The following is a 22,958-nucleotide window of genomic DNA, read 5'->3' on the forward strand; positions in this document are numbered from 1 at the left end:
TGCTCCGTCTCCTCTGCGCGGCTTGGCCTAGAGCTCAGACTGTCTTCTGACATTCAGAGATAATAATGGAGGTTAGTGCCAGCCAGGGCCGAGATGCCATTTTGGTTTGGTTTTCGGGAATTAAATGGAACTCATCCTCTCCCCCATCCCCCCCCAACTCTTTTTAGACAAATTAATTGTGAAATGTGAATACAGTACAGTGACTTGTATAAAGGTCAGAAACAAACTGTAGTACAGGCAGTGTTAGCATGAACAGGTTGCTTTGGGGTGTGAATACAAGGAAGTCCTTGAAGCGGCCAGGAGAGGTAACGGATCTGAGAGAAAGAGGAAGATTGTTCCAGTCAAATGGGGCTTTGTAGTGGAATGACTAGCCCTGGTCCAGTGCTTATAGCGAGTCTCTCGCTAATGCCTCCACTGCTCTCTAGCAGTTTTCTCACTGCCGTGTGAGGGTTTTAATTCCCTGAATTAAGCTACTCACCGAAACAAAGCCTGCTAGACCTTAATAAAAGTCTGTTCTCAAAGCTGGGAAGTGTCTCAGGTCCCCAGCTTCTCTTTAAAATGCACTTTGTGCCATTTTAATGTGCAGTCATTGTTTCTACTACTACATTTCCGGGTTGCACCTGCGCTGATCCAGTGGGATGCATTTTGTTTCATGACAAAAATAGTGCATTTTAGAAAGAACCTGGGGAACTGAGACCTTTTGATTTGTATCATTGTGAAAGAGGGAGGTTAATGGGCGCAAATGCCACAACCTCAGAGAGCTCAGCAGGAGAAAACGTTCAAATTAGGGAGACTCCTTTGGAATTGAGTGTTGGCAGCTATACATGTTAAAGTGGCAACTGAAACTGAAATTCATGCATGTATGGATTGTTGTTATTATTGACTATGAACTGAATGTTTCAGCTGCTTGTCTATAATGTTGGCTAGCCAGTGTAGTATATCTAATCCTGTTGAGTTCATTTCTGTGTTGAGGTTTCCAAACCTGATGTCTGTTACAATAAACTGCTTGGTTGACTACTGCTGTAGCCTGTTGGTGAAGAAAGGGACGAAGGAAGCCATTTCCATTAGCCTGCACAGATGGCTTTATCCATGTTTCTCTACTACCCGGGGTGGGCCTCACAAGCCGAAAAGCCTCGTGTTGGCAGGCACGCCTGCCTTGATGTCAAGTGCAAAATCATAGGGATGGGGGTGTGGCATGCATAATTTGTCAGTGCAAATAGCATGCACGCCTCTCTTACAGTTTTCTCTCTCTCTCTAGCCCACCCCCCTACACAGACACACACGCATACACTCTCAGTGATAGGAGGAAACCCAGGACCCATTTCTCGGGTCATGGCCCTCGGTTCATTCTTAGCACACTGCCACGAAGATCCAGTTCATTTGCAGTGCCTTGCCTTCATCCATAATTAATTCATCTCAGTCTTACATGTTCTCTCACGGCTGTTTTAAAACCAACTCCGCCAGCTGACTACTTCTATTCTTCTAGAAGTATGGCAGAGTGCATGTGAAACCTTGAATTCCTTATCCTTTATTTATTGTAAACATGTTTATAATTCACATATAGTCAGTTGCCTATAGTGTTTGTCTCCTTTCATACGTTCCAGATCACAATGTCCTCACTAAAGTGTTTTCTTGTGCAACTCAACAAGACTGCTCTTGTTGAGTTGCAGTTGAACTGTGTTTATGTGGGAGAAAAATGGAGGGACCGCATCACGTGTACTCGACATCATCTATCGACTGTATCTATCTAACAAAAGGTGAGGTAAGAGCTCCGTGCTCATTGTGAACAGTCCTTTAGAAAAGAGACTGCTCAATCATGTCTGTTGTTGTGGTGAAGGATTCACACAACATACAGGCTCCTCCATGTTCTATCCACGTTCATGCAGTTCACTTGTGCTCAAGGCCGTTCTTATCTTACATCTCGAGAAACACGGAAAGCTATAAGTTTAACCTGGCAGGCAATGCATTTTACATGCTAGTGGAATTTTTTCCAACATGCATGTCTGCCACTTGGCCAGCTCTTTATCCTACTGCGATAGCTGGTAATTGGAGCATCGGTGCAGACCAGTTGTTGCGCTGCCTCAACCTGTGCTCTGGAAGAGGCTGCAGGGGCTTCAGCTCTTGACATAATTGTTTGAGTGAATGGAGTGCATGCGGGGCTCGGACTGAACACATGGACCTCACGGCTAGCTAGCTTCTCATAGCCAGGCACCGGACCGCTACCTCAGCCCCGCTGACCTGCCAAAACGTCAAGAATCCAGACGGACAAAGTGCGTGCTTCTTCTTTGACACCTCCCTCTTCTCTTCTGTCTCTCTGTATTTCATTTCCATGGCTGTCCTCCTTCCCTTTCTCCCCCTTGCTTGCTCCTTACCTCTGTAAGATCCTTCCTACCTCTGTAAGATCCTTCCTACCTCTATTCTTGGGTCTTCCGATTCCGTCCGTGAAATGAAAGTTAGATGAGCCTGAGTCTGATGATTGGCCGTGCTTGATGCCATGCTCGACTGAACACGGGTCATTTGGCGTGTTCACTCAGGGACTGTGTAACAAGACCTCAAATTGAAAGCCCTTTGCCTTAACGAGGCGCTGATATCCAATCTATACAGATATCATTAGGAATTAATGTCCTGCCTTTTAATAACCGCTTTCCACTGAATGAAATAGAAAGAGAACCGTCTAACAGCCCTCGTATAAGAAGGTCGGCCGTTTGCAAGTCACAGCTATTCAATTGCAACAGAAACACCTCGTCATAACATCCTCGACTCCTGAATGGCCCAACCCCCTAACCAGAATATGTCAGTGGCCGACGGCAAGAATAAAGGAAACATCTGGCCCAGAATGGAAAAGGCAGCATTATTATTAGTTATTATGACTGGACACAGAGAATCTCCCACAGCTGCGTCCAGGCAGCCATGCAAAAACAATCTGAGATGCACACGTTGACGCCCCGCGGTGATCGCTAATGACATCCCTGCGCAGCCTTGAGCCAGCCCAGTGCGCGCTACGGCGTAAGCTGCCATTTTGTGGGCACAGATGCCTGCTGGAACATTGTGGCACCAAGCGTGAAATGAATGTAAAATCAGCCATGATGCCTTTCACTTCCGTTTATTGTTTTTGGGGGGCAGATGAGCCAGCATCAGCATTGAGCATCTCCCTCTCTCTCTCTCTACGGGTCCATAATAATGTACCCTTCGGTGCGTGTCACTGTTAACCCATTTAGACCTGAGACCGATTCTAAAATAATGGCTTCTAAATCCTGAGAGTTTTCTGAAAAAAACTTTGTTTCTATAGTATGTCAGTGGGTTCTCAAACTATTTCATGCCAAGGAGCCCCAGAATTATATGTATTTGGCCGCCGACCCCCATCTCAAAATATGTTGTTCCAGGGACCCCCCCCCCCCCAGAAGCAAAGACGTTCGCTCTGAATGTTAAAAAATGTGCGAATGTTTAAAAAAAGCAGATCTACAAGCTCGTAGCGCGGTGCGGTGCCGCGCTATGAGCTTGTGGATCTGCTATTTTTCCAATAGCTAAAGTATAACATAATGCTTAAAACACCAGAAGGAGTTCCCGCCCCTGAAAGTTAAATGTACACGGTCGCACCATTCAAAGTTGGGTGTCTTGTCCTCCTCGCAAGGGTTTAATATCTGTTGTTTATTGCCGTGCAATTCAGATGCGGATATCATTGTAAATGGCTCATATGTCTCCCTGATAGAAATAGGCCCAGAGAGGTGCATTTGAAATGATTGAGCGTCTCTCTTCATCGCCGCCATGCATGCCCAATGAAGGTAAGCTGTGGATGTCACCGAGAAAGGGAGAGAAAGAATATGGGGTGTCTTTGCTATAGACTGAGAGAGAGAGTTACGGTGCTGACTGGTCCCAATTATGATGAACGGTTATTGCCTTTTCAATGGTTAGGCCAGGTATTTTACTGAAGACACCAAGACAGGAGAGCGAGGGTGAACATACTGTATAGAATACAGAGCCGCTGTTGATACTGTTTTCTTCCCCCTCTCTGTGATGTCAAGGTGTTTTCCATTATGTTGACACTTGATTGTGACTGAGGCAGTCCTGAGCAGCATTTCAACTCTTTGTTTTGAAACTTCCACTCATGGACTCTGCTTAATGAGGTGGGGCAGCTAGAAAAGAATGACATATTTGTTTCTCAAATGATATTCTGAGGCCCGTCTGTGGACAAGTCTTGGTTTTACAATAAGGCTCGTCTCGGCCTCCATCCTAATTAACCCATTCTGACCGGGCACCCATTTTGGTGTTGGCATCATGTTATGCTTTAGCTATTGAAAAATAGCAGATCTACAGCTCATATCGCGCCACCGAGTGGCGCGATATGAGCTTGTAGGTCTGTTATTTTTGAAAAATCGAAGACACTTTTAGAATCTGATCTCAGGTCAGAATGGGTTAATAATGAAACTGTCAGGATGTAATAGACATTTTTAGAATCTGATATCAGGTCAGAATGGGTTAAGTGGATCTGAACGCTGAGCGTTCAGCGATAAACAGGTTCTCTCTCTTCGAGAGCAGCATTTAGCCTTCACTTAAAAAACTAAATAAATAAAAACATTTTCAGCATAGTGCAGTCAATTGGGCAATTTCAGTAAACATCATAAACTCGCAAATACATAAAACGGCCTAATAGGAAAGTCTCTCTTTCTGCCTTGAATTCGGTTCTAATTGATTTGAATCATTGATTCACATGATGCAATTAGTTGGAATGACTTATGGATCTATTGTCATCTTTGCTTCACCCCATGTCCCATTAGGCAGCGAATTATACAGCTTAGTCTCTAAACCAAGGGTTGATACAGCAATCAGTGATTACACTGCAGTTTACATACAACCCAGCTTCAATATTACTTTGTCTTATTGCTTATGGCAATTGATAAAGGCCAACTAATTTTAAGTATTAGGCTCCAGTCCACATTCTATTAAGAAGGCCATGGATATGAAGAAGAAACTCGGGCTCAGACAGCTAACATCAGGGCGATAAAATGCTGCTCATCGGCAAATAGCAATGGGCCTCTGTTGTCTGGGGCTGAACTGTAATGTTTCTTGCAACTGAATGGGAAAGGTAATGGCCACATTTTCCACTGTGCATATTAACTTTTCTCACACACACACACACACACACACACACACACACACACACACACACACACACACACACACACAGCACTCACTTGCATCACCATTGGACCGTTGCAGAGCAGGAGGCACATTAAGCGACATGAGTCACATTAGGATGCTATAAGGACACGCACAAGACTGACTTTTCAATTATATATCAAATTACTCCTGGAGTTGCTCTTATCCAACCTAAACACCACATCTCCATTAAGCCAAGGAGACAAGATGCATTCTCTCTCTCTCTCTCTCTCTCTCTCGCGCTCTCTCTCTCTCGTCTAGCTAACGAGTCATTATAGCCGTGCCATCTGAGAGTGGAGGGCAGCCGTATGTAATAAAATGGCACACCAGGGTTAAAGTGGATCCTCTGAACATTATTTTTGCACAGCCATCTCATGACCGATGGTCCCTTGTTAACCTGGAGTCCCTGTGAGAAATATGGCAGAGGGCTTATTAATAGTGTGATGAGACAGGTCTGTTCTTTGTTCCCAGAATGACTTCCCGCCACAGGGTCTTTGTCATGGGCAAATAGATGCAAATTGCTGTGTTTCACACATGTCTCTCGCTGGCCTTATTCAGAGCTGGGTTTTTTTTTTTTATGGGGCACTATATCTGTCATATCGGGTCATATCAGTATCGGCGAATATGCCAGTCTAACCACAGAGCCGACACAGAGGCAGGTAAATAAAATGTTGGGGCATGTGGAGTTTGCTTTTTCGAGTTGTCCAAACTGCAAGTGCATATTTTGAGTGAGGAGTCTGCTATAAACACAACACGAGATATATATAGCTACGGTAGATAGCGGGGTCATCCCTATGTTCCCCAGGTTCTATGTTCCCCAGGTTCTATGTTCCCCACTCCTCTCGCCCCCCAAAAAAGGTTCTATGTTCCCCGCTCAACCAAAAAGAGGTTCTATGTTCCCCACTCAACCATAGGAGATGGCTGTGGACAGTTGTTAAATGCTTATTTCCATAAACACAACACGAGATCACAACACTGGTATCGGTATCAGTATCGGATCGGGAACGAAAAAAGTGTATAGGGACATCCCTAACACACACACACGCACACACACTCACAAACAAAACCCCATGAAATGACTTCATCGGTTTTGTTTTTGTCCGCAGCAGACTGAAGCATACATTTCTGTTTGCATTAAAAAAAAGAAAAAGATTCTTCACTAAGGCGTATTGTTGGCTGTATCATCTCAGTGCTTCATTACATCTCATACCTTAGCCTCGAGAGTTCTCCCTGTCCTTTCACTGCCCCCCTAAACTCCTCCTGACCTGGCCGAGCGCAACTCAAGCGAGCAGCTTTTAGTCTCACAAATTAACTGGGAGTCCCTTTGGTGTCACCAGAATGTTGCCAACCGAGAGGTTATAGAAGCTTCATTCCCCATCTGGGGAAATATCTAAATGGAGTGAGTGAATAGAGAGATGCTTCCTCTCACTCACACCTCCCACCGAGGTGCCCTTTTGCAAGGCACTTTCACCCTAGTTGCTCCAGTGGAGCCGTTCATTGGCCAGCAGAAGACGGTGGAAGGCTGCGGTCGCGCTGGGCAGCTCCCATGGGTGTGGAGGTGTGCGAGCGTACAAGCGTGAAGCAAGGCGTTGCTATAAATAAAAGAACATCAGTGTGTCTGAGTGAATGTTCCCCTGGTTAAATAACGGCTTACAAAAGGGTGAGCTGGAGGAGAGAGAGACCTTTGCTATGGTAACACCATCAGAGGTTGACGTTCCAATTGAGCCTACTTTCTTGAATGGTAATTTGGCTCACACTTTTTGAAGGAAATGAGCATCAATTAGACAAGCTTGTTTTTGAGGGCTTGTTGCCATGGCATATTTTTGTTTGCATAAACAAAAACCCTTACCCTACAGGTCCATTTGTACACTCTCAGAGTTAAATTAACACTCAAAATTTGCAGTAAACATCCTGGTCTCTAAACTGTCAGGCCAGCCTGATGGAGGGGAAAGGAACTGGTTCGAATAACGTGTTCGTTCCACGTGCTACGTCCAACAGGGGACACTCCACCCCTGTCCAGTGAAAAGAAGCAGCTTGGACTCATCATGCACTGACGGAAGCATGAGGTCGGTCCGTTACTCTCCCCAGGATGGCAGAGGGAGTGTATAGCGCCCAGGATTAGATTAGACAATTGACCCTGAAGGAAGGAAGGAAGGAAAAAGAAGTGTGTGGCATTCCTTGTATTGTATTGATGGTATTGATCGTCACACTTGAGTCTTCCTCCAGCCAATGTGGTCCAAGTTAAATGCTTTTATTAGGTACAGGTTCTCAAAGGGAACACATTGTACTGGCCAGCACAGCTTCACCATGGCCGTAATGGAAAGTTCCACTCGGCCTAGAGTAGACAAACGTCACGCCAGTGAGGACAGTTCCAGTCCTGCTTGCGATCAAATTGTAATCATGTGGGATTGTGCACCAAAAAGGGGCAGATACTAGCTGGCCTTGAGCGAGGCAGGCTGTTATTAATAATGCGACGATGGTGACAAATAGGCGAACTCTGGGGGCTGAAAGTGACTTTCCTTTTGGACGGTCCCACCGGCGTTAACGTCCAATTTCACTCTACAGGGGATGTGATAAACTTGCACTCCAGACAAGACTAAACATATGGCCATTCAGGCTCTAATCTATTTTCTTCAAACCCCCCCCTCTCCACCCCCACTACTGTGTGAGGGGTGTGCAGGCTGACCTGTCCCTTGACACGCCTTCACACCTTGCTATTGGACGCGTGCGTGCGTGTGTGTGTGCGTGCGTGTGTGCGGCCGTACGCATGTATGTGCGTGCGTGCGTGCGCACGCACGCATGCGTGCATGCAGGCTGACATCTTCAGAAGTGCTGCAGCTTCTGGTACATCAGGGTACATGTGTCCTTTGAAAGGAGCTTACCCCAGGCGCTGTCATCCCCACCGGCTATTTGCTGGGCAACAGAACACACACACACACACACACACACACACACACACACACACACACACACACACACACACACACACACACACACACACACACACACACACTCACACACACACACAGCAGAGGAGTGGAGTGTTTACCTGATTTTATGTACACAGTTCTTCACTTTCTTTTGCTTTTGTTCTTAATAGTCTCTGTGGTTTAAATCCTTTGTTCTTTTATTTTAGGTTCTCTTTTCTTCTTAATCTGTCCTTTCTCCGACCCCCCCCCCCCCCTCTCTCTCTCCCTCTCTCTCTCCCCCCCACCTTCCCTCCCTCTATGCAGACTGACTGACATGCAGGTGCAGTTTATATGATATGCAGAAGCAATCTTCTGTTACAATGTGTGCGACACCATTAAAGCTGGGCAGGCTAATGTGGCTGTCTAGGAGGGTGTGCATGCACGGGCGTGTGCGTTGAGTTGTGGTGACCGATCTCTTTCATTTCCATCAGCAAGGATGGGATCGTTTATTGATCTGGACGTTTCATTAAGTGTCAGGCCGCTGTGACACGTCAGGTGACAAATGGCTGGCTTCTCTCTCTCTCTCCCTGTCTCTCTCTCTCTCTTCCTCTCTCCCTCTCTCTCTCTCTCCCTGTCTCTCTCTCTCTCTCTCTCTCTCTTCCTCTCTCCCTCTCTCTCTCTCCCTGTCTCTCTCTCTCTTCCTCTCTCCCTCTCTCTCTCTCCCTGTCTCTCTCTCTCTCTCTCTCTCTCTCTGTGTGTCTCCTCTCAGTTTCTGTCTTGTAGTGCAAGAAATTAGTCAAGAGGCTGGATAAAAGGCAGTGGCGATGATGGGACAGAGAGACAATGCTGCACTGAGATAGAGGTCAAGCCTTGCTGTATTCATGAATAGCCCGTTTTTTTTTGCACCACTGTAAATACAACTGGTATGCTTGACCCAAAAGCCTGACCCCAGGCCTCGTGTTCACATTCGGAGATGTTGGTCTATTCTCCTGCCCGACGTCCTTGACATTGAGGGACATTTCTCTCGACTCATCGCATCATGAATAGCATCCTGCGTGTGCAAATTGAGGTTTACGTACTTCTTGAGATTTGAAATGAAAGTGTCGAATTGAGTTTGCAGTTGGCCTTGGCTTGTTATGCATAAGGAATAGGATGTGAACTTTTTGCGCTGATATGAAGCTCAAAGTGGTATGTTTTCTAGATGGAGGAAACATGGTTTCCAAAGGCTTCGGGGAGCTCGTATGCCTCTGCTAAAGGTCTATAAATACAAAGTGAGTTAACGATTCCATCAAATGCCTGAGAAACTGATGGTTGTAACTGCAGTTACCTTTGAATCCCCCCCCCCCCCCGCCAACCTGTGCTCTGGAATACATTGCAGATAGAGTGCAGATTGGCTGTATTTTTTTTTATGTTTGAAAAGACAATAAAGAAGGCTGTTATTGATTGAGTTTTAATTCAGCAATTTACGTAGCAATTTCTCTAAGGGTGGTAAATCCTCGATGTGGTAGCCCACCACTACTTAATAGAAGGTCTACGTTATTGATTAGACCATGTTTACGATTGGAATTCCAATGCCCACATAGTGGGGCTTCAAGTCTGTATGTCTACAAGGTTGTCACGTTTTTTGGCTGTTACATTGGAAAGCAATATGCTTACTGTGAAATATGTCTTGTATGTGTGTGCGATTAACCCACTGGCTTTGAGTCTTCCTATGTACCTGTGGATTATATGTGGGTACGTACACAGGCAGAGAGATGGGGTAAATGAGAAAGAGGATTGATTGATTGATGAAGAATGGCATAGAATAAATATAGACATTTAGATGTGTCTGACATTGGTATTCAAGTGCACCATTTTGTGTTGTTGGATTGCAACGTCCTCTGAACCAGTAAACCGATCGAACGTAAAAAAGAATCCATCCCAATCCCAGCCTGTGTTTTCTTCCAGTTACTTAAAACCAACACGCAAAGGGTTAGCTTTCAAGATGGCAGCTCCAGAGTTAGCCCGACCCCTGACGCCAAGCCACTCCCCGTTCAGCCATGACGACAGGAGCAGACCCAGATCAATACTTCATTAATGTAACAAGATGGAGGCAGTAACCCCAGTCGATTCCAATGAAGCACCATGTCTGGAACGTGCCGAGAATACGGCGTCGAGCACAACTGGACATCGTGTCCAGCCTGTGCTGCTTTGTGCTTTGTGTGTGCATGTGCATGCGCACCCAACACTGGGCAGTCAAACGGTGGGCAGACAAAAGGCTGGTCATTGGGTTCTGCATGTGTGTGTGTGTGTGTGTGTGTGTGTGTGTGTTTGTTCAAGTGGTGCGCTGGCAAATGTGTGCGAGAGCACGCACTCAGCCTAGCACTTAGGAAGACAGACTTGGCAGGGTGAAAGAAATCAACAAGGTGTTTCCACCGTGCTGAATACACAAGCTTGTTTCATTGCGTGTTCAACAGCACTATGTTCAACAGCTCGATGACTGCCACAAGCCTGCTTTAAGGGGCATGCAGTAGGGCGGCCGTCCGGGGATCGGAAAGTTCCATGTGCGATCCCAAGGGGCCCTTTCAGCATGGACGTTTCCACTCATGCCAACGCTGTGCTTCCGTACCACACATGGAAGAAGCAACAATCAATCCAGGGGAGTCTCTGTGATGCGTTTGTTTAATGGCAGAATAATTCCGCACGCCACGGATTGAATGGTATCCAAGGCAATACTTGTCATCGGGTCCCTCAGCCAAGTAGGTGACTGCGAACAAGGACCTCTGGCAAGCAGTCCGCTTATGTCTTATCTATTTCATATCTACGGCAGCGACACAACTTCACCTTTTTCCTCTCTGCTCCTAGTCTTGGCAAAGGTCTCTTAACCCCGGCATGTCGAGTGACCTGAATCTGAAATCAAACGCGCTCATCCGTGACGGTCCGCCCTGCTCTCCACTGCCCAACACTCTCACTTAGCTCCGTCCCATATGGCCACTTAATGGGATATGCACACACACACACACACACACACACACACACACACACACACACACACACACACACACACACACACACACACACCAAGCTTTTTTGATTCCCTCACTCCCGACTCCCTTCCTCCTGTTTTAATATACTTCGCTGCATGGAGCCGTACTGTTCACTGACCAGCGCCCTGAATGTGGAACCACAGTGGGGAATTGGACAGGAAGCCTTCTGTGGAGGGCAGAAGAGCATCGTTCACTTTCACTTCCAACGAAACAGACATGCGCGCGCACACACACACACACACACACACACACACGCACGCACACGCGTCACACACGACACACACACACACACACACACACACACACACACACACACACACACACACGACACACACACACACGCACACAAAACACACGCTTTATTAAACAGGTCTAAGGACTATGTGCAATAGTAAGGAGCTAAGTAGGTTAGTAAGCAATAGGGGGTCTCCTAGGTCAGTAGAGTTGTGTGTGTGTGTGTGTGTGTGTGTGTGTGCGCATGTGCGTGTGTGCGTGAGCGCATGCATACAGTATGTGCGTGTGTCCTCGCTTGTGTAATGCAGGCAGGTTACCTGGTGTTCTAGCCACTGCCAGTGAATGTCTCAGACAATGTAACACGCTGATTTTAAGTAGCATCATTACATTGTGCACAAAACAACTAGTGGTGGAATAACTCAAATATTTATATTTATTATATTTGTCCTCAGAGACGATGTCAGAAACAGAAAGTGGCGCAGCAGCATAAAGTGTAAGGGTGGTGTTGTCTTTTTTTCATGTGTTCTCTAATCCAGGAGCTGCCAAGGGATGTGTGCATTTTCCTCTAATTAGTTTGTCCACGACGGAAACGTGGTGAGATGTTTCTATGAGTCAGTGGTTTTATTTGTTAGAACGTCACTTGTCGGGCAGAAACATTGTGTCTTTTTATGATTTTTCACTAATGAATGCCCTTTTTTTATACTTGCCCAAAGTAATGAAAATGGTTTGATGCATTGTGAGCTTGCCGAGCTGTCGCTTTGGCATTCTAGAGGTTCTGGTGGCCCTCACAAATATGTCGCACCGCCCCTTGGGCATTCCCCCTTATGTGCTGGAATATGGAGATCCCTCTCAATAAAGTCTAAAACCCCTTATCATCAGTATATGCCTAAATATGGGCATCCCACTTTTGTGCCCATATGGGGCTGACTAATTTGTTTGCGCCTTGTAGTATTTCAAAATATCAAGCTGAATCTTAATGATTTCTTTTCATTCCGTGACCATTCTTACTAAGTCTAATTTATACTCTGTAGTCAATTAAAATTCTAATGTATTCCTCTCAGTCGTGCTGCTTTGCCCACGAGCCTGTTTCATTTTAAAATAGTGCAGTCTCTGAAGAAATGGGAAGAGATTGGGCATCACATTTCAAGGATGTAAATGGTCAATGTGTTTATCGATAGATAGGAGAGAGGGGGGGTCAGAACAAGCTGATTTGCCTTCGGATACCACAAGCCCCTCCTCACCTTCCCCTCGCTCTCTTTGCCACTGTGAATCTGATTGACGGCACACAAGGACTGGATTCAAGTGAGTTGAGTAGTACAACTCACTTGTACTCCTTGTCCTTCGAAAACTCAGACTGAGAGTCAATGTTTCCACCAGGCATTGTGCCTATATAACCCATTCTGACCTGAGATCAGATTCATACGAGGTTTCCGCCGGACACACACTGGTCTGATGAACCCATTCTGACCTGAGATCAGATTCTAAAAATGTCAGTCGCTCTTCGATTTTTCAAAAATAGCAGACCTACAAGCTCGTATCGCGCCACTCGGTGGCGCGATATGAGCTTGTAGATCTGCTATTTTTAAATAGCTAAAGCATAACATGATGCTGACACCAAAATGGGTGCCCGGTCAGAATGGGATAATGTTGTCCCGTTTAGTGATTATAATTTCTTTATATATTTTTCTTGCTCTAGGTATTTTAGTATTTTTGCCAGCTGCTTGAAAAGCCGCTGGACAACATTTACACATACCTCTAGTAGCGACCATAGTGGACACTTTTTCATGTTTGGCTTCCTCTAGGCTGCCTCTAATCCAATGGGAGACTTACCCATAAAACCCATAGTGTGAACAGCATAAAACCCCATACTCTGAACGCCGCAACGTGAAGCCGTGAGGTTCATAAACGAGAGCTTGCTGCAGCCTGCCATTATGATTGTTGGGTTGATTGTTACCGAGTGTACAGCACTTTGGCTCAAAACTGTTGTTTTAAATGTGCTTTTATAAATAAAGTGGATTGGATTTGTATTGCATTTAGAACAGTGGTTCTTAACCCATTCTGACCGGTCACCCATTTTGGTGTCGGCATCATGTTATGCTTTAGCTATTGAAAAATAGCAGATCTACAAGCTCATATCGCGCCACCGAGTGGCGCGATACAAGCTTGTAGGTCTGCTATTTTTGAAAAATCCCCCAAAAAAACGACTGACATTTTTAGAATCTGATCTCAGGTCAGAATGGGTTAATCAGACCAGTGTGTGTCCAGCGGAAACCTCGTGTGAATCTGATCTCAGGTCAGAATGGGTTAACCGTTACTGGATCGGGATCCACTTGAAAATCATGGAAGCGTCCCACCCATATGACCGCCTAACGCCGCATCGTTACCATGATTACTTTTTTTCATAATTTCTTTTATATATTAATGTTAAGTTATCTTTAGAATCTTTGTGTTTTGCCAATTATTTGGGGGCCCTCCCGCAATATCCTCACGGGCCACGGCCCACAATGGCCCCCTTTTCCACCGGTTGGTTCCCAATGGGAACCGGTTCAGTTCTTTTTGGTTCTTAGTCCATGAGCCAGAGCTCCAAAATTGAAACATTAATTATGAATTGAGTAGGCAAAACCATACCTATATTAGATTGTTATCACCATTAAACTTCCCCAATTGAGTACTTACACGAAGACAATGATTTATTGTATTACAAATTTTACATTTTTAAATAATGCAAATGAGGCATTATGTAGGGAAATATGCAATACTCAAAAATATGAAAAAGCTACTACTGTGGAAGGGTTATCATGTATTAATTTACTTGTATTGATCCTATAAACAATTTAATATAGGGTATAGTTTGCCCACCAATTATGGAGCTCTGGCTCATGGACTAAAAACTAAAAAGAACAGAACCGGTTCCCATTGGGAACCAACCGGTGGAAAAGGGGTCAATGAGGCCCCAGCCCACAGGCTTGGAACCGCCGATATAGATCAATATGCCTTTTTAACCCATTCTGAACGGGCACCCATTTTGGTGTTAGCATCATGTTATGCTTTAGCTATTGAAAAATAGCAGATCTACAAGCTCGTATCGCGCCACCGAGTGGCGCGATACGAGCTTGTAGGTCTGCTATTTTTGAATAATCGAAGAACGACTGACATTTTTAGAATCTGATCTCAGGTCAGAATGGGTTGATCAGACCAGTGTGTGTCCAGTGGAAACCTCGTATGAATCTGATCTCAGGTCAGAATGGGTTAAGTACATGCTGGGTCTGTGTTGGTCCCATTTTCTCCACCCTTATAAAACATCCAGGTTATTAAATCCATTATACTGTGCTGCTCTGTTCTGTTCTGTCCTTGGAGCAGCATGTGCTTCACGTAAAGGAGAGATTTAAGAATGAAGCAGAGGTACATGAACAGATCAATAACGTAGACCTGATTTTGTTAACATGGCTTTGGGGGAGGATGAGGCTGAGTTATGGCTGATGGCGTCGAGAGAACAAAGCATTATCACGATGGTTAATCAAACTAGACTATGTACTCAGGTGTGTGTTTGCATGGCTACACATGTGTAGTGTAGTAAAGAAACAAACTCACCTTTTTTCGATACATCTCACAATGATCAACAAAAGATTTATATAGCAATGGTAGCTAATAACTATGGTCGCTGTTAATTAAGCTGCCTGCTTTTCACTGGCAATGGTGTTGAATGGCCCAATTCTGGTGATGTACTGTATACAGCAGAGTGTTTTCCCTTATTAATAGTAAGGGAAAACACTCCGCTGTATAGATTTACTATTGTACAGGGCTGGCAGGTGGCACTGTTAAGGTGCCCCCCCACCAAACAGACCACCACTAATGAACCCGGGAGATGAGTCTGTTGAAAGGTGTGAAGAGTTGCTGCATGCAGACTAGTCCACACCGCACTGACAGGCGGCTACTGAAGTGCTAAAAGCAGCTGATGATGTTGTTTTTCAATAACCAACGCTTAAACCATTTGAGAAAATATAAAGATGATAACTACTGCACTCTGCAGTGTGCTTAAAGTGATCTGGATTTAGACTATTTTTTGGTATCTCTTTTGTATTTAATATTAATAAAAAACACTCAAGTGAAACCTATGGAATACCACCGGTTGATTCTGTAATTTTACACAAACATTTTAAAGAAACGCAGTAGTAAGTGCTAACTGCTAACTAAGGGTATTAATAAGTTAAAGACATGGCATATGAGCTTAGTTTTATTTCAGAGAAAAGGTGTCTGACACTGTTTGTGTATGCATTTTGAGCACACGTGTGCTGTAGCAATATTTATACGGACAAAAGAAATATACGACGGGCACTAACTCCGTATTGGATTTTTAGAAAGGGTCATCGCTGCCGCTCCTAGCAGCCATCCAGAGTGCTCTACCTCCTCTCCGCTAGGCCATTTGTAAAAACCGACCAAGCTTGCTAAGCGACCGAGCCTAACCCATTCAACAGCAGATTTTCAGCGCGTGCAGGCATGTGTTTTCCGACATAACAAGACACACCTACCCAAACACTAACCTAACCCTAACCACACACGGACCGCACACTCCTCGCAGGGGTTGTTGCACTCAGATTCTAAAAATGTCTATTACATCCTGACTGTTTCATTATTAACCCATTCTGACCTGAGATCAGATTCTAGAAATGTCAGTCGCTCTTCGATTTTTCAAAAATAGCAGACCTACAAGCTTGTATCGCGCCACTCGGTGGCGCGATATGAGCTTGTAGATCTGCTATTTTTCAATAGCTAAAGCATAACATGATGCCGACACCAAAATGGGTGCCCGGTCAGAATGGGTTAAAATATTATACTTGCCCTCTAAAACTAAAATGAAAAAAATTCTTTCATAAATAAAGAATCTTTCAGTCAATAGGGAATGCTCCCGTCGCAAGTTGATGATGTCATACGCCCATGTGTGGTCTAGCCCTATGGAATTATGGAATGCATTATGCTAATAAAAACAACTTAATACTTCCTAAAGTTAATATGAGCATCAAAGCAATATTTAAAATATCTTTTATTAGCATGTGCATTCCATAATTCCATAGGGCTGGACCACACATTATCAACTTGCGACAGGAGCAGTCCCTATTGAGTGAAAGATTCTCTATTTATTAAAGAAATAAAATATTTATTTTTATATATATTTAAGTTTTTATTTAATTTTTTTAGTAATAGAGGGCAAGTATAATGTTTTAAGACATATTTGTCTCAATAGCCAGGGATCCCTAAACAGCAGGCAGTCACAGTTTTCACTTTGATACACATCAAAGTGGTTATTGTTTTTGAACCCATTCTGACCGGGCACCCATTTTGGTGTTGGCATCATGTTATGCTTTAGCTATTGAAAAATAGCAGATCTACAAGCTCATATCGCGCCACCGAGTGGCGCGATACGAGCTTGTAGGTCTGCTATTTTTTTTTTAATCGAAGAACGACTGACATTTTTAGAATCTGATCTCAGGTCAGAATGGGTTAATCAGACCAGTGTGTGTGTGTCCAGTGGAAACCTCGTGTGAATCTGATCTCAGGTCAGAATGGGTTAAAGCAAGTACTTAATTTGTAGTTGAGTAATATTTGACCACGTGACCACGTGTCCACCACTGCACATACGTGGGATTTGTCGTCTGCATTGAGCTACTATTATGAGCTATTACAAAATCCATGAGTGCCATTAATTGGGCGCCTGGGGAGCTGTTAGGGGTTTAGTGTTTGGCGGGAGAACCGCCGACCTTCCAGTTCCCAGGCGACCACTCTGCTGCAGCCGCCCCTGTCGACGTGTGTGCTCATGTTTGTAGAATTATTTTTTATGTATATTGTAATACTGCATATACCGGTATGTAAAATGTAGCCTTAATTTAAAGATGGAATGCCCCCCCCCCCCCCTACCCCATGATCATGATCATCAGGTACTATAATTATACTAGGAGGAAGGAGGAAGTTTCAAAAAAGTGTACAGAAAGTGTTTTTTTTTTAATCTGGCCAACCCATAGAGTTATATATCTATAGAGAAGACACCCGAGTTCTCCTCCCATCCACTTGCATTAAGTTGCTCAAAAGCGCATGAGGCGGATTCACTCCTCCTTCCTGGTAGGAACAGAGTGCATTCTGGGACGGTTTGGTTACAAACGCATGAACGCGCTGCCGTTGACTATCATTGTGCCGTTTGTGCGCGTTCCCGTATGAAACATTCGTTCATGTGTCACGGCCCCAATCACATGAACGTGCGCAATGATAGTCAACGGAGCAGCGCTGGCTCGAGCTGCACTACCAAATCCGGCCACTATGTCCATTTCGCCTCAGGGTTTCCTCTGGGTGCCTTCTCTAGAAATATATACTCTAAGGGCCAACCCCACCAGTTCATTAAGTATGCTTGGTATTCAGGTTCACCTGAACTGAAGCCACCGCACCCACAGCTGTATGATAAAGGGGGAGTGGTTAGGGGAGGGGATGATATTGTGATGTCACTAACGCGGTGTATTTCGATTGGGCCTTTTGACTCAAAGGCTTTCAGCTTTCAGGAAGAAACCAAAAATGCACAGGGAAGGCATATATCAATATTCTAACAACACCTGGGGGTTTAATAAGAGTAATGTTAACTCCATAGACACATACAAAACAGATAAAGTACAACAATCACGGCACTCCAAGATTGGGATGAAAGAATGGGAACATTTGTGATTTAAAGAAATGTGTTTTCAAAGGGAGACCCAGCATCGCAGCATCGGCAACACATGTGGAAGTCGCTCAAAATTCCACCTGTTCCCAATCGCATTTAGTGGAGAGAAACGGCCTGTGTGCTCCAGATGCTGTACTGTACAGTTACAGTATATGACTGCAGTTTGCAGACTTTATAACCAACAACTACAGAACAATTTACAAACCAGACGCATAAGGATGGAGCTGAAGGGCACAGGAGCTTTATGGTGCTGAATGGTTGATCAGTGTCGTTGCATTGGGGTTGATTTGTTTATTTAACCCATTCTGACAGGGCACCCATTTTGGTGTTAGCATCATGTTATGCTTTAGCTATTTAATAATAGCAGATCTACAAGCTCATATCGCGCCACCGAGTGGCGCGATACGAGCTTGTAGGTCTGCTATTTTTGAAAAAATCGAAGAACGACTGACATTTTTAGAATCTGATCTCAGGTCAGAATGGGTTCATCAGACCAGCGTGTGTCCAGTAGAAACCTCGTGTGAATCTGATCTCAGGTCAGAATGGGTTAATACTTGCTGGTATGGCACTTTGGATGCTCCTCTCCTGGGGGCCATGTTGCTGTCAGTGTGTGTGCGTGTACCGCTTCATATTCCTCCGTCACGGAGGATAGCCGGATAGCGGCAGCCCTAAACATTTTGCGCTGCCGCATGAATCATGCATGCATTTAGGCCGCTTTTTAATTATTACAAAGTGCTCCGGCTCTTCCCACTTTCCCTTTCCCTCCGTCTTCCCCGCCCTCCTCCACCACCGTATCTTCCACCGTCTGTGGTCGGGGGGCCGTTCATGCTCCAACAATTTCCATGCATTATTAAAGAGCCTGAGGATGACGAGTCATTTGCTGCCACTCTGTCTCACCTTCTCTCTGTCCCTGAGGGGGGAGCCTTCATCGCTGCACAGGAGAGACCGGGACCCGGGGGCAGGACCGTCTGCACGCTGTGGGTCACGCCCGTGTGTGTGCGTGCGCGAGATGTATTTGACTAGCCCATTCTGACCTGAGATCAGATTCATTACGAGGTTTCCACTGGACTGGTCTGATGAACCCATTCTGACCTGAGATCAGATTCTAAAAATGTCAGTCGTTCTTCGATTTTTTTCAAAAATAGCAGACCTACAAGCTCGTATCGCGCCACTCGGTGGCGCGATATGAGCTTGTAGATCTGCTATTTTTCAATAGCTAAAGCATAACATGATGCCAACACCAAAATGGGTGCCCGGTCAGAATGGGCTAGGAAAGAGGGGGTCAGTAGAAAATGGAGCGGTGTGCTACTTTTTGGATACTTTTCCTTGCACATAGCGGTCATCATCTCTCCGCATCCTAATTCTCTCACTGCGTTTAATGAAATGTAAGAACTTGTGTTTCTATATTTTCCCCTCACTCTCAGAACTGAAAATTCAAGCTCTGTATTTGAGAGGCGGGTGGGTGGAGACGTGAACTATAGTCACCTGGACAGAGGGACATGGCATTTAAATGGCATTTTCAATTAATATTTTCTGAAGGACAAATACTAACACCAATGGCCAAAAAAAGAATGCTGTCCTCGCTGTATGATAAAAAGCATACAGTCCACCGTTGAGCAGATGCCAGCCAAAAAAAGAAGATAACTGGCTGTGCCTGGCAGGATTTCTTCTTTTGTTCTCTCTCTCTGCATCCTTGTCCACTACCACTGCCCAAGTTGCACCCCCACCAAAAAGCTCACCATTCTGCCAGCATCCTCCCCCCCCCCCCCCTCCACCCACCCACCACCTCCACCTCCATCTGAACAACAGGCCAGTGCGTTCCACAAAGGTCAGCGTGCACAAAGGCAGTAACCGGTTTGTCCTGGCAATGTGAGGACACCTCTGTCGTCACCTGTCCGTTTCGGAGCTGGTGTAGATACTCCAGCCCAGCCTGGTGCTGTTCTATCTTAGCTCCGGCGCTGGCGCAACGAGATAAGTGGTTATAGGCTTAGTTTGTAGCAGATGAAAGAGCCCCCCTTAGTCCGTGTCCCTGTACCAAACCCTGGGAGGGATATTGGAGCCAGCCAGACGACGGACAGGGCAAAGCCAAACCACCACCTCCTCCTCTCCCCTCCTTTGCTATGCCTGCCTCGCCCGCTCTCTGGAGAGATGTTTTTTTTTTTCAGAAGCATCGCTCGTGCTTACCTTATGGTGTTCTGTCATGTTCTGTTGGACGGACGCACATACAGGCACACCGTTTTTCAACCGGCTTTAATTATCAAGGCTGAATAACTATAGACTTGATGCGTCAAATCACGGCTGCCAACAATTCACCTGTGCAGTAGTCCCCTAGGGCTTGGGCACTGAATGTGCCAGGAGAGTCAATTTTCTGCAAAGTGAAGTCGCTGTTCCGTATATATGCAAATTGGAGAGTGTAAATGCCCCGGTTAGACTCCACGTCTCAAGTGGAGACTGTATTATGTGAGAGATTGTGTCATTTATCTGTCTGTTTGTTTGACAGCTGAAAGACAACCGAAGACAGTGGAGTGGAGAAACAAAGGATGTCTAGAGATTTTGCAGCGCTGGATGCCCAGTTAAACTTGGCAGCTACTTGACAGGAAGGGTACCGAGGAAAATAAATTTGCACATACTATTGGCACGTGTGTGTGTGTGTGTGGTGTATTGTTGTTTATGGCACTATTTGCGTAGCATTAGCCAGCAGCAGTACTGTCTGCAGTCCTCTGCATGGGGTCATGTGGTGGACTGTTGTGGCTGACGTTGAAGCATCTGACTGGTCTGCCAAGAGGGTCACTAAGGACATGAATGAAGGATCGTGAGGTGCTACCATCTCTCGCTTTGTCCTTTCAATTTTCACTCTGCCTGGTGGCGGTCAAGGTGGTGCCTCTGCCTCACTCTGTCGACTTTCCGATCCGGTAAGACACGGCTGACCGTGGGGGGGAGTCATGATCGAGCTCCCCGCGCGAAGCACAACATCTTTTGAATAGAAAGATGAGAATGATGAGCGTGCGGGGAAGGAGCCGGGAGAGGCACTAACCCATTCTGACCTGAGATCAGATTCATACGATGGTTTCCGCCGGACACACACTGGTCTGATGAACCCATTCTGACCTGAGATCAGATTCTAAAAATGTCAGTTGTTCTTCGATTTTTTTCAAAAATAGCAGACCTACAAGCTCGTATCGTGCCACTCGGTGGCGCGATATGAGCTTGTAGATCTGCTATTTTTAAATAGCTAAAGCATAACATGATGCTGACACCAAAATGGGTGCCCGGTCAGAATGGGCTAAAGGCTGCATTCCGCCGGCGCTCCGATTTCTCATTGGGGATCGCCTAGCCATGCCTCGGTAGGTAATAATGGCACGGATGAAGACGAATGGAACAAGCCACTGTTCTAGCATGGAATACAAAAAGCTGTGCTCACAGAGTACTCGAGTATAAGCGATCTACAGTAAATAACATAACACATCTGGTCCCAGACAGGAGTACATGCTGTATCGATTCTGTATATTATTCCACAGCGACAGAATCACTTTTAATGGGCCTTGGCAGTAATATAATGGCCACGATTGTATTGATTAATGTGATGCCATGTGCTCATCTGAAACCCCTTCTGAGCATGCTGCTCTTTGGCACGGCCTAGACTACAGGGGTGTGTGCCCTCATGCGTAGGAGCATTAGAGACTAGGCCTAGACTACAGGGCTGTGTGCCCTCATGCGTAGGAGCATTAGAGACTAGGCCTAGACTACAGGGCTGTGTGCCCTCATGCGTAGGAGCATTAGAGACTAGGCCTAGACTACAGGGGTGTGTGCCCTCATGCAGTAGGAGCATTAGAGACTAGGCCTAGACTACAGGGCTGTGTGCCCTCATGCGTAGGAGCATTAGAGACTAGGCCTAGACTACAGGGCTGTGTGCCCTCATGTGTAGGAGCATTAGAGACTAGGCCTAGACTACAGGGCTGTGTGCCCTCATGCGTAGGAGCATTAGAGACTAGGCCTAGACTACAGGGCTGTGTGGCCTCATGCGTAGGAGCATTAGAGACTAGGCCTAGACTACAGGGGTGTGTGCCCTCATGTGTAGGAGCATTAGAGACTAGGCCTAGACTACAGGGCTGTGTGCCCTCATGCAGTAGGAGCATTAGAGACTAGGCCTAGACTACAGGGCTGTGTGCCCTCATGCGTAGGAGCATTAGAGACTAGGCCTAGACTACAGGGGTGTGTGCCCTCATGCGTAGGAGCATTAGAGACTAGGCCTAGACTACAGGGCTGTGTGCCCTCATGCGTAGGAGCATTAGAGACTAGGCCTAGACTACAGGGGTGTGTGCCCTCATGCGTAGGAGCATTAGAGACTAGGCCTAGACTACAGGGCTGTGTGCCCTCATGCGTAGGAGCATTAGAGACTAGGCCTAGACTACAGGGCTGTGTGCCCTCATGCGTAGGAGCATTAGAGACTAGGCCTAGACTACAGGGGTGTGTGCCCTCATGCGTAGGAGCATTAGAGACTAGGTCTAGACTACAGGGCTGTGTGCCCTCATGCGTAGGAGCATTAGAGACGCTTACGTGTGACATGTTTTTAGTGATTCGGTGGGGATTAGAAATGAAGGAATTCCAGCAATATTCAAAGTGGGAACTATTCATCAGAATTAACATGGGAAATAACGGGAAATAATGTGTCATTTCATCACGCTGTATTTACTATAGCATATGCAGATAGAAACGAGTCCATTAATTTGTTTCTTTGTCAAATAGATGCATTGTGAGATGTGATGAGTTGGCTAACTAGCAAGTTTGGAGAAAAGTTGAAATTTGTGCTGGCAATGTGCCAGCTTATGGTTTAAAGTAAACGACTCATTTATCAAATGCATGTTTTACAATAAAGAAGGAAAGGAAACAGATTAGAAATCCTCAGTTAGCATGCACAATCAAGCTATC

General features: G+C 45.6%; 1 protein-coding gene across 2 annotated transcripts in view; it reads left to right on the top strand.

Moving 5' to 3' along the window:
• The window catches only part of atad2b (ATPase family AAA domain containing 2B), a 636,500-nt gene that overhangs the window by 81,527 nt on the left and 532,015 nt on the right, over positions 1-22,958 (top strand). The gene's annotated exons all lie outside the window — the stretch shown is intronic.

This window comes from Protomyctophum parallelum (assembly GCF_964188405.1).
Source record: "Protomyctophum parallelum genome assembly, chromosome: 19".
NCBI lineage: Eukaryota > Metazoa > Chordata > Actinopteri > Myctophiformes > Myctophidae > Protomyctophum > Protomyctophum parallelum.